The following is a 15,208-nucleotide window of genomic DNA, read 5'->3' on the forward strand; positions in this document are numbered from 1 at the left end:
CACGATCTATATGAATCTCTAAGAAGCCCCATGAAAATCCAAACTTGGCCTAAATCCCAAACTCAAAATTTGGTCAGAAATGGTTTCTAATAAGGGGTAATGGTAGAGCACGACGAGGCGAGCAACAAATGCAAAGGCCGAATGATTTTCACTTAGGAAAAGTAAGTTAAAGGATGAGAGAGAAGATGGAACCTCCATGGGCATCCATGGCTGCCTTTGGTCGTGCAAGGAGAGGAGGAAGAAGAAGAAAATCTGATTTTTCTTCTTTAAGGCACCTATTTATAGTAAATCACAAAAAGTGTCCCGAAAGGGCTCCGCCGGGTCCGGAAAAGTGGATTTTGAGCAAACGCGCTCAAACAGCAAAACTCCGTGAACAAAAAAAATTTAAAATGAGAAAATATGAATAACGGAAGAAACGGCGTCAAAAACCGAGTTCCGAGCAGAAAGTTATGCCCAGAACAAGTTTAGTGGCAACTAGGTCCAAAAACTCTGAAACTGGAGAAAAATGACCAGAACGGAATTCTATGAATTTGCAAGTCAACAAAAAGTGAAAATGAATCCTGTACGAGAATTCAGGCTCCATACGAGACATTTTGCAATAACTTTCGTTAATTGCACAATGGCTCCTACAAAAAGGGTTAACTGCGAAACTACCCCAGAATGAAAATATCTTCCAAAAGATATTTTCTTAGATGCCCCTAAAATAAAATATCTTCAAAAGATATTTATGAAAAATACCCCAAGAAATGAAATTAATTCCAAAGATTTATGCATCCATGCCCCTATGGGCACCGGGAGCAACCAGAGTACTTTCTTGCAAAAGTAAAGATACATATTTCGTGGAAACCACTCACGATAAGGATACGTGAAGTCAAAAACCAACTCCGAGTACAAGAAGTGAGGTTGTGCCAAAAACTGACAAACGGAGATAAGACGAAATAGGGAAAATGACAGAATAGGAAAAGACGAAATAGCGCATAATGTCCAAAAATGAAAAATGCGAAAATGACTCGGTCCTCAAAGGAAGTTGTCAATTCACATGAAAGAGTCTCAGAAACCAATTCTGAGCACTCGAGATGACACTAAGCGATGAAAAACCATCCATAGAAAAGAAAAGACAACGGAAAAAATTTATCCGCAAAATTTGAGGAAAAAGGGAAAAGGAAGAAAATGACCGGGTCATTACAGCTCCCTCTTGGTGTCATCGTTTTCTAGATCAGAGTCTATTGAAACTATCAGGTTTGAAAAATGTAGACTCTGCAATGGAGTCTACTATCATAATTGAAAAATGCAGACAATGCGGTGGCGATACACTCCGAGACCAACAAATTGAAGTGCAAAAAAGTTAACCACATTAATCGGCTATTAGTATGTCTGACCATGTATGCCAAACCACTATCATCGACAAAAATATTTAAGGCCATTGAATTCCGTTATAATTACAACATAAGGTATATATACTTGCTGGACAAAATCTTTATGACTGTCGCACATAGGTCGATATGAACAAAATTTATTATTCCAGCAATTTGATTTCTGAAGTAATTTATTCTTCCAGCAGTAAGAATATAAAACATACATATATATATATATATATATGCATATATTGCACTTTTTTTTCCCGGACGTATATTGCACATCAATAAAGGAGTTTTATTTTAAAAACTTCCATAACTTCAATCATAGTGCATAATTCAGGATACCGTGCAAATGAGTTTATACATAGTCTAATTTCTATTAATGTATAACAGCTCTATATATGTTTTCATATACACCAGTTACACCACATAGCAAGTCCCTATTATTTGAATATTATATTAAGAATAATAAATCAAAGTTGTATGCACATATTGATGTACTTGAATATTGTTGAAAAAGAATATTTGGTTTTAATAAGACCAGATTTTAGGGGATATGATAGGTGTGTAATCAATTGCTAAGATTAGGAATTTTTGTTAGTGTACAGCCTGTAGCTTCTGTTAGTTTATAGCCTGTAAGTACAGCCTATAGCTTGCTGTTACAGCCTGTAGTCAGCCTGTAGTTTTCTTTTGTTAGCCCCTTGTATTTCCTATTTAACTAAAGCATTGTAAACCATTCAAAGTACGGCAATATACAGATTCTTTTCAATCTTGAAATCGCCTATTTGGTATCAGAGCATCTTATCGATTCTTCTAGAAAAAAAAAACCCCTAGCCGTCTCCTTTTTTTTTTTTTTTTGTTTTTTTTTTTTTTTTTCTCTCCCTCTCTCTCTCTCTTCCAAACAACCCTAATCACCATGTTTGATGATGTACCTGAGTCCAAGACCAAGACCTTTGAGTCCCAAGTCCAAAACTCTCAAACACACTCAGTCTAGATTACCACAATTCGGCTAAATGGTGAAAACTTCCTTCGCTGGTCCCAGTTCGTGCGGATGTACATCCGAGGCAAAGGCAAAATCGGCTACCTGACAAGAGAAAAGAAGGAACCGAAACCTGAAGATCCATCCTACTCGACCTGGGATGCAGAGAATTCGATGGTGATGACCTAGTTGGTGAATTCTATGGAGGAGGACATCAGTTCTAATTATATGTGTTACCACACAGCAAAAAAACTCTGGGACAATGTCAACCAGATGTATTCAGACCTGGGAAATCAGTCTCAAGTCTATGAACTAACGCTGAAACTTGGAGAGATTCGTTAAGGCGATAACAGTGTTACAAAATATTTCAACTCTCTAAAACGTTTGTGGCAGGACCTTGATTTGTTCAGCGATTATAAGTGGAAATCGCATGAAGATTGCAACCATTAAAAAAAGAAGGTGAAAGACAACCGCATCTTCAAGTTTCTCATTGGACTCAATGTCGAGTTTGATGAAGTGAGAGGCAGAATAATTGGACAACAGCCCCTGCCTTTAATCGGTGAAGTCTTCTCCGAGGTTCGAAGAGAGGAAAGTCGCAGGCTGGTCATGCTTAGAAAAAAGTTATCAAATGGTGCTGTTGAGACCTCTGCCTTGGTCGCATTTGAAGCGAATATTGGTAGGAAATATAATGAAAAGCCCAGTCTTTGGTGTGACCACTGCAACAAGCCTCGCTATACCCGTGAAACCTGCTAGAAAATTCATGGTAAACCAGCGAATTGGAAGAGTAAGCAGGAAGGCAAATTCAACCGAGCCCCATTAGCTCATGAAGCCAAGGCACTTCCCTTCAGCAAAGAACAAATGGATCATCTTCTAAAATTGCTGAAATTCAATTCCTCATCTGGTACTCCTAATGCTTCTCTTGCTCAAACATGTAACAACCCGAAGGCCTTATCTTGTCGTTCAAATTCCAGTGTTACCCTATGGATCATTGATTCAGGGGCTTCTGACCATATGACAAGTTTTTCTCATTTATTTCAAACTTATTCACCCTGTTCTGGCTCTGAAAAAATCAGAAAAGCCGATAGTTCTTATTCTCCTATTGCAGGCAAAGGTTTGGTAAAACTTTCAAAAATTATTGATCTTAAGTCTGTCATTTATGTCCCTAAGCTTGCTTGTAACCTTTTATCAGTAAGTAAATTGTCCAAAGACTCTAATTGTCGTGTTATCTTTTTTGAATCCTATTGTGAATTTCAGGACCAGAGCTTGAGGAAGACGATTGGCAGTGCTAAGATGATAGATGGTCTCTACTATTTTGAAGATGATATTTAAAGTAATAAAAAGGCTCAAGGTCTGAGTAGTTTTCATTCTATCCTTGTTATAGAACAAATAATGCTACGGCATTTTAGACTAGGGCATCCTAGTTTCCCTTATCTTAAAAGATTATTTCCTACTTTATTTAAAGGATTGGATTGTTCATCTTTTTATTGTGAGAATTATTTTTTATCAAAGAGTCATCGTACTACGTATTCTCCCAAACCTTACCAAATATCAAAACCATTTTATTTAATCCAAAGCGATGTTTAGGGCCCTTCTAGGATCACAACTCTTTCTGGAAAAAAATAGTTTGTGACTTTTATTGATGATCATACACGTTTATGTTGGGTGTATTTAATGAATGAAAAATCTGAGGTTGAAAAATTATTCAAGGATTTTAATATGATGATTGAAAATCAATTTCAAACAAAAATTGGCATTCTTTTTACTGATAACGGCACCGAATACTTGCATGAAGTTTTAGGAAGTTTTTTAACAGAAAAAGGAATTTTTCATCAATCCACTTGTGTTGACACGCCCCAACAAAACGGAATTGCTGAAAGAAAGAATAAACATTTACTTGAAGTTTCTCGTGCCATCATATTTTCAATGAATGTTCCTAAGTATTTGTGGGGTGAAGCCGTTTTAACAGCAACATATTTGATTAACAGGATGCCTACTTGTGTTCTTAACTATTTTACACCCCTTGAAAGCCTTAACAAAACTTTTCCCGCGACTCGGATTTATTCCAACCTGCCTTTGAAAGTATTTGGGTGCACTGTCTTTGTCCATTTACCTAGTTGACTTCAGTCTAAATTAGATCCTCGGGCTGAAAAATGTGTATTTGTTGGGTATGCCCCGAATAAAAAGGGGTACAAATGCTTCAATCCGAAAACAAAAAAAAAATGTTTATCAGTATGGATGTCTTTTTTCTAGAAAATCATCCTTATTTTCAGAAAACTTTTCTTTAGGGGGAGAAAGAGCGTAAAGAAAATTTTTGGGAGAATTCTATTAATATTCCCTTACCCAAAACTATTGTCTAACACTCTATTACTCCGAACACTGATCTTTTTAAAAAGGGAAATGATGTTCTAGAATCAGGAAATCTGGGGCCTCTTAGTCCTAATCTGCCGAGCCTTACTGTATCTCCAACAGAGGGAGAAATCCTACCAACGGTTCCAAAAAAACCGAATCCTGAGCTTCTAGTTTATAACAGGAAAAAGACTCATCAAAATAATAGAGAGCCTACTATTGTACCTGCGCAAGGCCAATCAGAGGTCCCGAGCAATGACTCCCTGAACACTCAAGGTACTCTAAATCCTAACTTGTCTGTAGTTGTCCCTACTATTTCTAATAGTACAGAGTCACCTAGCCAAGTTCCTGTAGACCTTGATATCCCTATAGCTGTTAGAAAAGGAATCCAAACCTGTACCCAGCATCCCATTGCCAAATACTTGTCTTATGATAAACTTTCTCATAAACATAGGGTCTTTACTTCAAATATTTCTCACTTGTTTGTTCCAAGAAACATTCAGGAAGCACTAGATGATCCGAATTGGAAATCAGCAGTGTTAGAAGAGATGAATGCTCTTAAAAGGAGTGGAACGTGGGAGATGGTTGACTTGCCCAAAGGAAAGAAAACTGTTGGGTGTAAATTGGAGTAGTAAAATTATTCCAATAAGTGAAAAACTCATAATTACATACGTATATTTTATAGAGAGAAAATTACATCAGTTCCTTAGTAAGAGAGATATTATTATATCAAATTCTCTACACTAAATTCTGAAGAAAATCTGAAGCCCACATTTTCAACTACTTGAGCAATTCCTAACCAGAATAGGACTGAAGATCAGAAAGGTACCACAGTCGATACAACATGGAAGGTCTTTGGATTCTGAATCTTACAAATAAAAAATATAATAATTGGTGGTAGACAATTATTTAATTTTCTACAAGGTATGTTGTTCTAGTCTTCTTCAGTATTGCAAAATTAATTTGATTTGTTTAACCTGATTGAGACAATCATGGGATGCTGGTAGATAAATTATTTTAATTAAATTAAAAATGCTTCTACTATAAAAATTATTACTCTACGGGTGTGGAGGGAAATTTCCCACTACTCAGGAGATGCCACATGTCAAAAGAATAAGTAAAGAAGCCCAACCAAATAAAACAACCCAGCATGCAGAAGCCCAGTATCCGAAACAGCCATAGGGCAATAAACCGCCCAAAAAGGCCCAGCAAGAAATAGCCCAACACCAGGAGCATTTTCGAAATCACGATCCGCCCCATCAAGCCCAACCTGGACAGTAGCCAAGTGTAGCTGGTAGTAATGCCTGAGATAAATGACGTACAATAATGGACATTCAAAACAATATATGTAACGGCCTGTAACGGTCCCTAAGAATTCTGATTGTAACTAGTATAAATATGAATGGCAAAGCCTAGAGAAATGCATCCGGTTCACTCTGCTATTTGCTCTTGTTCTTCCTTGATCCCATTTCCATTTTTCTACTCTCCTGTTTGTGCCTGTTCTTAATTAAGTGTTTAATCTTTCGGGTTGAATCATCATATTTAGGCTGAAATTTTATGCACCTACAATGGACTAAGTTCCCAACATACCACTGATGAATTCATTAAGTCACGCAATGTTTAGGAAAAGTTCTATAAAAAAATAGGTGATTACGTCGTTTAGGAAGTTTGGGTTTTAAACAAGGTTGTAATGACCTCGCCCATTCTTCCCGGGAACACCCCTGGTTGTGTGTGCTAAAGGGATAGTAGTTGGTAATTTGGAAATATCCTATGAATAAATGAAATTTTTGTTTTGGATCAAATGAACCCAAAACTCCTACCATCCCTTCATCCATCACACACAAACCTAAAACATACCATGGACTGCATTTGGTTCATTTATCTAAAAATTGAGGTGGAGACACTATAATACACATTTATGGACACTAGAATTCCCATGTCTATCCTCATTCCACCCTTCGGGGGTGGAGACCCAATAATATTTAACCATGAACCACATAAGGTTCATTTCTTCATCTTCTATAGATGAAGGTCTCTAAACTTAATTGGAGTTGAACCCAACTTATTATCATTTTATATGGCGAAGGGCCTAAAACTCAAATTGAATCCACCGTGATTCACCCTTCAAACTGAATCCACTGTGATTCACCCTTTAAATTGAATTCACCACTATTTATCATTCTCATTGAATCTACCGCGATTCACCCCCTTTCACTGAACGGAGGTCCTTAAACTCATTTTACTCTAAATTATGTTTTGACCTGATTCTTGCACCATGGGATACGTAAGCAGCTTAAGCCAACCTTGAGCTCAGTCAGGTCCCATATCACTCTCATCATTCCTTTATCAGGACCATCATTCACTACACCAGCATCTCTCCTCCATAATCACCTATATCTCCATTGCCATATAAATGTAAATTTCCCAAGAATGTACCTTATCATCAATCATTGCATAATCGTATTAATGGAAATAAAATTTTACACAGAGAATAGGTTACCGTACTTGGTACGGCGTCTTGGGGTGCCTAACACCTTCCCCAAGCGTAAATAAACCACAGAATCCCACATTTGGTGTAGCAGACCAATCAGTAGTCATTAAGGCCTTTCAACCAATCCAAATTCTCTATATTTGGTAACACACCAAAACTCAATATTATGTGGCGACTCCACAAATGTCTGAATTTAGCCTTATCAATCATTCACCTCCACATCCAAAATAATAATCCATCGCATTTAAATATTCGTTTCTTCTTCATGGCATGACAACTGACCTCCCAACCTAGGGGATAAATCTGGAGCCGGTTGTAGACTCGAGGAAAAATTGTGGCGCGACAGCTAATTTATGCACATTGATAGGGGGAGTACATTTTAAATTTCGTATCTATTATCCCTCTTTATTGAACACATTAATAGATTGTCATCATCAAAATGGGGTATATTGTTAACCCCAAGGTTTCAACCCAAAAGCATTTAGGTAATTTTGCTGATAACAACCTATTAATGTGAAAGTAACAATTTACTTAAATGTCCTTATTCACACATTATTCATAAAACTCAAGTACTCAACGCTCATTAGGACCCATGGATTATTATGATGATGATATGAATGTCAAAATCATGGGTAGTATAGGTTCGTAAGTATTAGGCTTGAACAGAAAGTAATGAATGATGCTAGTGATTTTACAAGTTCAAATCTAAGACTCTAAAAAAGGACTTAAGACCAAATAAAATAATTTCATATTGTAATACCCCTAATTTTAAAAGGATAATCTCGGTATTTAATTAATGATTTATTTTACATTTTATTTGATTATTTGCTATTTGTTTAATTGTTTGATTATGTGTTTAATTGGTTACATTATTTAATTGAGTTATTTGCCTGTTATTTGAATTAATTGTTGAATTATTGTATTTAATTGTATTTGTATTTCTCTTGAATTGAATTAATTATATTCTTATTTTCTTTCATAGAAGTAATTGTTTTATTTATAAAGTAATTATTTTAATTATTTAAATGAGTTAATTGGTTTACGTTAGGGTTGGTTAATGTTAATTTAGGTTTTATTTTTCTTTTATGTTTCACGTGGTGGCCGACTGGGATTAATTAGGGTTGGCCTTCTCTAATTATAAGTGGACTAGGGTTTGTATTAGTCTATAAATATATGGTGAGAAGTCTGTATAGGGTTAAAAAAAACCATATTCACGTATTGAGAGGCAGAGATAAACAGAGGGGTTCAAGGAGGACGGGACGGGTTGCTTCTGGATTGAACCAAGAGCAACGGAAGTGTGGAACGACAGTTTAGAAGGTGGTCAGAAAACTCAGAGACGGAGGGTTAAGGTTTTGAACGGAAACCTAAAGGCAAATCTTTGTTCTAACTCTTTCCCCTAAACATGTGTTCTGTGCATGCCTAGGTAGACTCCAAGGATTAATTTGATGCTAAAACATATCTTATATGCATGTTTAAACTTTATCTAGTTTCATTAAATTAAACTGGTTTGAGAATTCTTAAAGTTCTTAACTGAATCCTACTGTCTTTAAGCTTAAGCTTTGTTTAAGTGATATCGTTGATACATGTCGATGTCTTTTAAATATTTTGGGACATTGATTAAACACTGGAACAAGTATTAAAAACATTACAGAGGCCCTGGATATCGCTGGAGGCAAGGAAGATGAAGCAGAAAAGGTTAACGGCTTCAGGGAGTGAGAGAGTAGGCTCCCAAAAGGAGGGAGCCAGCTCCCTCATTGATGGAGCCGACTCTAAGGAGTGTGGAGCTGGCTCCCAAGGGTAGGGAGCCGGCTCCCAAGTGAATGGAGCAGGCTCTCAACTTGTGAGAGCCTGTTCTTGCCTAAAAACGCATATGTAACTGTGTTAGGGTGTTGTTTGCACTGTACAGGGTATTTTCACTCCGTTTAAACTACTTTACATGATGTATGTGATTGCTATAGACCTGTAAAATTATGGGGAAACATTAATTCATAACTGGATTAAAGAATGGACATTATGTATTTAGGGAAAATTCCTTATGTTGCACACTGGTTGTTAATAAACCTTACATACTGGAACTTGGAGATTATTTTATATATGATTTAATACGGTTTAATCATGTTTTAAATAGAGTTAAGTATAGTGAATTACTTGCAATTAACTATGCTTGGTTTGGAATAAATTGGTATTTAACTTGTTTTTAACTGTATCAATTTATGGACGATTTGGAGGATTTAAATGCTTTGATTTATTTTAGCAATTTAAATAGTTAGAACATAATTTTTAGGTTTTATAATGAATGCCTAATATCGTTGTATATGTATTAATTTATATTGATGCATATTTTGGAGAGTGGTTGATGAATACCTAGTGTTGTTTTATCAATTATGCTAATTGGAGGATTGTATGCACCGGTATGGGACGGTGGCATACTAGGGATGGATTAGTTCAAATACTAAGTCCTACCTAATTTGGATTGAGGTATGGATTAACCATAAAGGTTAAGTCCTACTCATATTTGTGTCATGTCAATAAAATAATTGAATAACCTACTTTGGTTTTTAGATGGATTATTATACATATATCAGGCCACTTTGCCAGATGGATGATATTTCGTATTATGAGTATACGGACTTTATATATTTATGTTATGATTCCATGGTATGAGCTTGAGTCTCAGGACCATGGTTAGGGTGTGTATATCGCCTAGGATATATAACTGGATATAGGTGTTATTCCCTGGTAGGTTTAGGTATACATGGCCATGTTATGTGTGATTTGCATGGTATCTCTACTCAGGCTGAGACAAACCTATTGGACTAGTGAGCGTTCTATAGTGTGTATTTATACATATATGGACTATTCTAGTTATTGTTAAGTTATCTATGATGTATTTGCATATCGGATTTCTGTATGGATCGTAGCAGGATAGGATTTGCATATGGACCTGACCCACACTCTTATTTTTCAGGTGTTCGTCAGTTCCAGGGTTAGAGTTTGATCGTGCAGAGTAGATACAGTGACTCACTCCTCCGACTACGTAGGACTGCTTTCTATATTTAGCGTTGGATTTTTATTACATTTATTTCCTTTCTAGTTTGAGATTTTATTAGGAGTCCACTTGATGGATTCCCGAGTAGTTAAATTAATGGAGTTATTTTGGATTATTGGATTTTAACAATAGTAACCTTTGAGGATTTTATAATTAAAATTCTTTTCAGCTTATTATTTTATTTCTTTGATTCATTTTGTATTATGTGCTTATTTACATATTAATTGTTTGGTATCCCTCGGGTCTGTGCTCGGACTTGATCACCCGTAGCTCTAGATTCGAGGGGTATCACACATATCATATCATAGTCTTTAAAATGACTGACATGACCTTGGACTTAAAATATTTAAACCATAAGGGTAAAACGGTCATTAAGTTTGATGAATGTCATGCCCTGAATCCTAAAGACCCAGTTTGCTATAAAAGAAAGGATAATTAAATTAAATTTGATGTGCCAACACATTCAAAAGCTCATGCATAAACCTTATCGTCACCCATAACATGGATCACCAAACAGTCACAAATCAGCAATCTGTCAAAGTTGGACCAGTCGAGAAAATGTTAGACTGATTTAATTTGACTAGTCCCAAAATCCATTACACACAAACTCTGCTGAACTGGTCTCATTTGACTAGTCTCATTTGTTATGTCAGATTTTCGATTTGACAGTCAGATTGTTTTGTTTTCACACTAGGGGTGTGAAATGACTATTTTGCCCTTGCGTTAATCCAAGGGGCTAGAGATGTGTTGTGCATATGGCATTGAGCCTACCCTAGTGTTTTAGGGTGCTCTGGAAGTAATGGTGAAGTCTACTTTCTGATCAGAAGGTTGGATTTTCAAATTAGGTGTGAGTTAACCGTTTTACCCCTATCTTAAAGTTTGGTTGACTTTAAATTTTTGAAAAGATCTTGACTTATGACGTATCCTACAGTTTTTAGGCCTTTTGGATATAATGGTGAAATTATCTCATCATTTTGGCAATCGAATCAATGTGTTAAGGCACAAAATTATGATTTTGCCCTTATCTCGAGGTTTGATTGATCAGTGTCGAGGGTCACTTTATAAGCTTAGCTCTAGGTGTATCATAAGGTTTTGGGATGTTCTGAACATCATGGTAAAGTTGAATTTTTTATCCAACGGTTGTATCTCCCTGGGTGTGAATCGGAGATTACGACCTCCTACCGGTTGACCCAGTAGATTTGTTGGGCAAAATGGAATGTCTACAATGAATATTATAGAATAGACTAAACATTTTAGTCAAAATTAATATTCTCTTTCTTTCAAAAAAATGAAAAACTTCATTTTTTATTAATTTGTTTGATTTTAGGGTAAAGTACAAAAAAAAAAAAAAAAAAAAAAATACCATGAACTATTGCCCTTTATGCAGATAACCCAGCTGAACCACAAACTTCACCATTGAACTAATGATTTGTTTCAAAAGGACAAACCCGTCGCAAAAGACCACTTTATCATTTCTAATTAAAATTTTCATTTCTTATTAAATTATTTTAATTATCATTTTTCTTAACAAAATATTAATTATACCATATACCTTAATTTTATTATTAGTATCAATTTATCATAAAAATGAAATAAATAAATAGAGTTATTAATACCATTTTCTAAAATGATTAACTTATTTTTAAAACTTTACTATTTATAATAAAACTTATATACTTGGTTTAAACTTTTTTATGTAAATTTTTTTTTTTTTTCATACAATATATTCATGAAAAAATAATAAATTACTTAAATAAAAAATGACTTATTTTTCATGCAATATATTCATGAATAATTAAAAAAATTACTTAAATTGTTTTAAAATTTTCTAGTTAATTTTTTATTAAAAAAATTAATTTCAAGAAATTAAAGGAAAATTTATGCAAATTTAATGGATAATATTTTATCAAATTAATATGAATTTGTTCCATAATTTATTTTAATAAGAAAAATGTATTAAGTATAATTTAATAAGAAAGTGCATTATGATCATTTAATGAAAATAAGAAATTTTGTGACAAAATGTGGTAATTGAGGGTGTATTGTGCATAAAATATACTTCAAGAGAGTTATTTACAAATTTGAAGATAGTTCGGTTTTTGGCACTTTACACCCTTGATTTTATTTTAAAGCATTTTGACATGACTTTTATGGGACCATTTTTTTTAAGAAAACTGCAACTTAATTTTGTGAGGCGTTTACATTTTTTTAATACTTAAAAAATGTTTATTTAAAATAGCGTTTGTAATAACATACATAACTTTTTAATAGAAGAAAGGCAAAAATGCGAAATCCCCCTTGAGCTTTCAGTGAATGCACAATAAAAGTGAGCAACTCATTCATAGTACTTCAAAAAATGAGCACTTTGCACCCCTCCAATCGCCATAATCCTCTTTCCTGTTTGATTTGAATGTGTAATTACATAAACACCCCATATAATTAACATTTTAAAAAAACCAAAAAACACCCGAAATTGCAAAATGTCCTATATACCCCTGACTATTTTAATTACAAGTTTGCCCAAGTTAAAAATATATATATATTTTCTCTTTCCTTATCCCACTACCACCACCCATATCCACCACACCTAAAAGTATATATATATAATCTAAATTCTTTTCTCCATTACTTTCTTTTTCCTCTCTACCACTACACCATCGCCTATTTCGATGACCTCCAAATACTACTTTACTAGTCAATATCAAAATCGCCCTCCAAAGTACCAACACCAACATGTGTTGTTCGATTTAGGGATGAGAGATCTGCGAGAATTCCATTGGAGATGATGCAAAGATGAAATTCAGGGACCTCTGAATTCAACTATTTTATAGCAAAATCCTATAAGAGGGTTGGGTTTCGTTTCATTTTCTCTTATTTACCGATCACAACCAAAATGTCCGCTGCCGGTTTCCACCATCGTACGACGGTCGTCGACCAAAGACCGCCACGTGAAGGTGTAGGGACGTGGCCGGGGGATCTGAATACCCACTACCTGTGCGGCCTAAATTTTCTAGCTGACTCGAGAGCTCGGCCACAAATTCGATGGCGAGACCGTTCGGTGGCTCCTGGAACACGCCGAGGAAGCGATCATTGAGGTTTCTGTTCTAAGGACCATCCATGCTATTGCAGTCTCCATCATCGGAATGAAGATCAAGATCTGAAGTGAAAACAATGAATGTTACAAAAATGGAGCTAAAGCAAATAAGTTATTAAGAAATGGAGAAGTAATGTAAAGAGAAAAAATGACCGAAACAAGAAACTGGTGAGGAGGATACAACTACAAATAAAACCAATCTCAAATGAATCCATGACGATAATGAAGATAGTGAGGATGAATTCGAAGATGACGACGAATTATGACTTCGTCAGAGGGCTCTCATTTATCTATAGTTATTATTGATGCAGGACAGAATGGCGAACAGTTTGATAAGTCTGTTTTTTTACCTGGTGGAGTATTTTTTGGTTGGAAGCAACGCAATGAGAAAAACCTACTAGCTTTAGCTAGTGGGACTTGTTGGTTTTCCGTTGAATATCTTCTTTTAGGGCTCCGAAATCGTGTTTTATCATTTTATAGGAAGCTTGTTGATTATTTTGGGATTTTTTTCAAGGCCTAGACGACCTCAGATTGATCTCACATTTTAGATTTAGTAGTTTTTGTTTATTAGGTTTCTTATTATATATTTTTTTTAGAATTTTTAGAGGGAATTTATTTTTAGAATTATTTTTAAGATTAGTTTCCTTATGTTTTTAGTTTCCTTTTAGTATTTGGTTTTCTCTATTATAAATATGCATGTACTTTAAGAGTAGATTTTTAACTTTTAATTAATAATATTTCAGACTTCTTTGCAATTCTTATTAACTTTGTGGATTCAAAGTAACCTTATTCCTTGTGAACGAATTTTATCGCTTCCGCTTACAACAATTGGTATCAGAGCCTTGATTTTCCTTGGACTGATGACGATTGCCCGTTTTGGTAACATCCACTTTGTTGATGATGATCGCAGAGTGAAGGGCACTTGGGCAGCCATGCATACTTAAGAACGGTTATTAGCAACATGTTTTGGGATTGGTGGCAACCAGGTTCGTCGTTCAGTTCGAGTTCGTACTGATGATGCGTCTCGCAGCCAACTAAATATGGGTTGTGTTCCAATTTATCCACGTAGGCCTCCAGCCTATGCAGAATATTCTGATGGTGAGAAGTTCGTATTTAGTGATCGAGGCACATACAAAAATCGTGAATTTCAGGTAAAACTTGATCTACTTACTTTCCATGGAAGTATTATTATTTAAGACATCTTAGACTGACTTGAAGAAGTTGAAGAATTGTTCGAGTATTTTTGAGATATATGAAAAAAAACAAGTGTTTGTTGCCCTTAAATTGAAAGGATGGACTTCAGCTTGGTGGGAACAAATATGCACTAACCGGAGGAGGCAAGGAAAACAGCTTATGAGGTCGTGGTACAAGATGAAATAATGTCTAATTCCTTACTATCAAATTATGAGGAGTTGATATATCAAAAATACCATAATTGTCGCAAATAGTGTCCATCTATCAAAAAGTCTACAAAGGAAATTTACAAAAAAGATAGTGGCATCAAGGATAATAATAATTTTGTTAGAGCGGCAAGTGATATTATTGGAGTTGATTAAGAGAAAAATTACGTTACTTCGCCTCTTGTAGTTGAGGATGATGAAGTTGTCCATGCTTTAGTAATAACAGAGACACCTAAAAAAGCTTTCAATAATACAACTTAAGAGACAACAAAAGAAGAAGATGGTGGCAAGAAGTTTGATGTTGAAAGCAAGAAACGTGAATTAATTGATAATGGAGTCAAAGAAAATTTTGAATTGCATGTCCAAGATGATTAGGATGAATTTCGGCTTAAAATTGGGAAAGTATCATTATTTGAGCAAATTGTAACTAAAGTATTATTTATTCTGGAAAGTGCCAATGAAAATACTTTGCCATTGTGCTTTGGAGATTC

The sequence above is a fragment of the Cornus florida genome, unplaced genomic scaffold (genome assembly GCF_030987335.1).
Source record: "Cornus florida cultivar Cherokee Brave unplaced genomic scaffold, ASM3098733v1 CherokeeBrave_3.0.0_Hap2_Chr06, whole genome shotgun sequence".
NCBI classification, from domain to species: Eukaryota; Viridiplantae; Streptophyta; class Magnoliopsida; order Cornales; family Cornaceae; genus Cornus; species Cornus florida.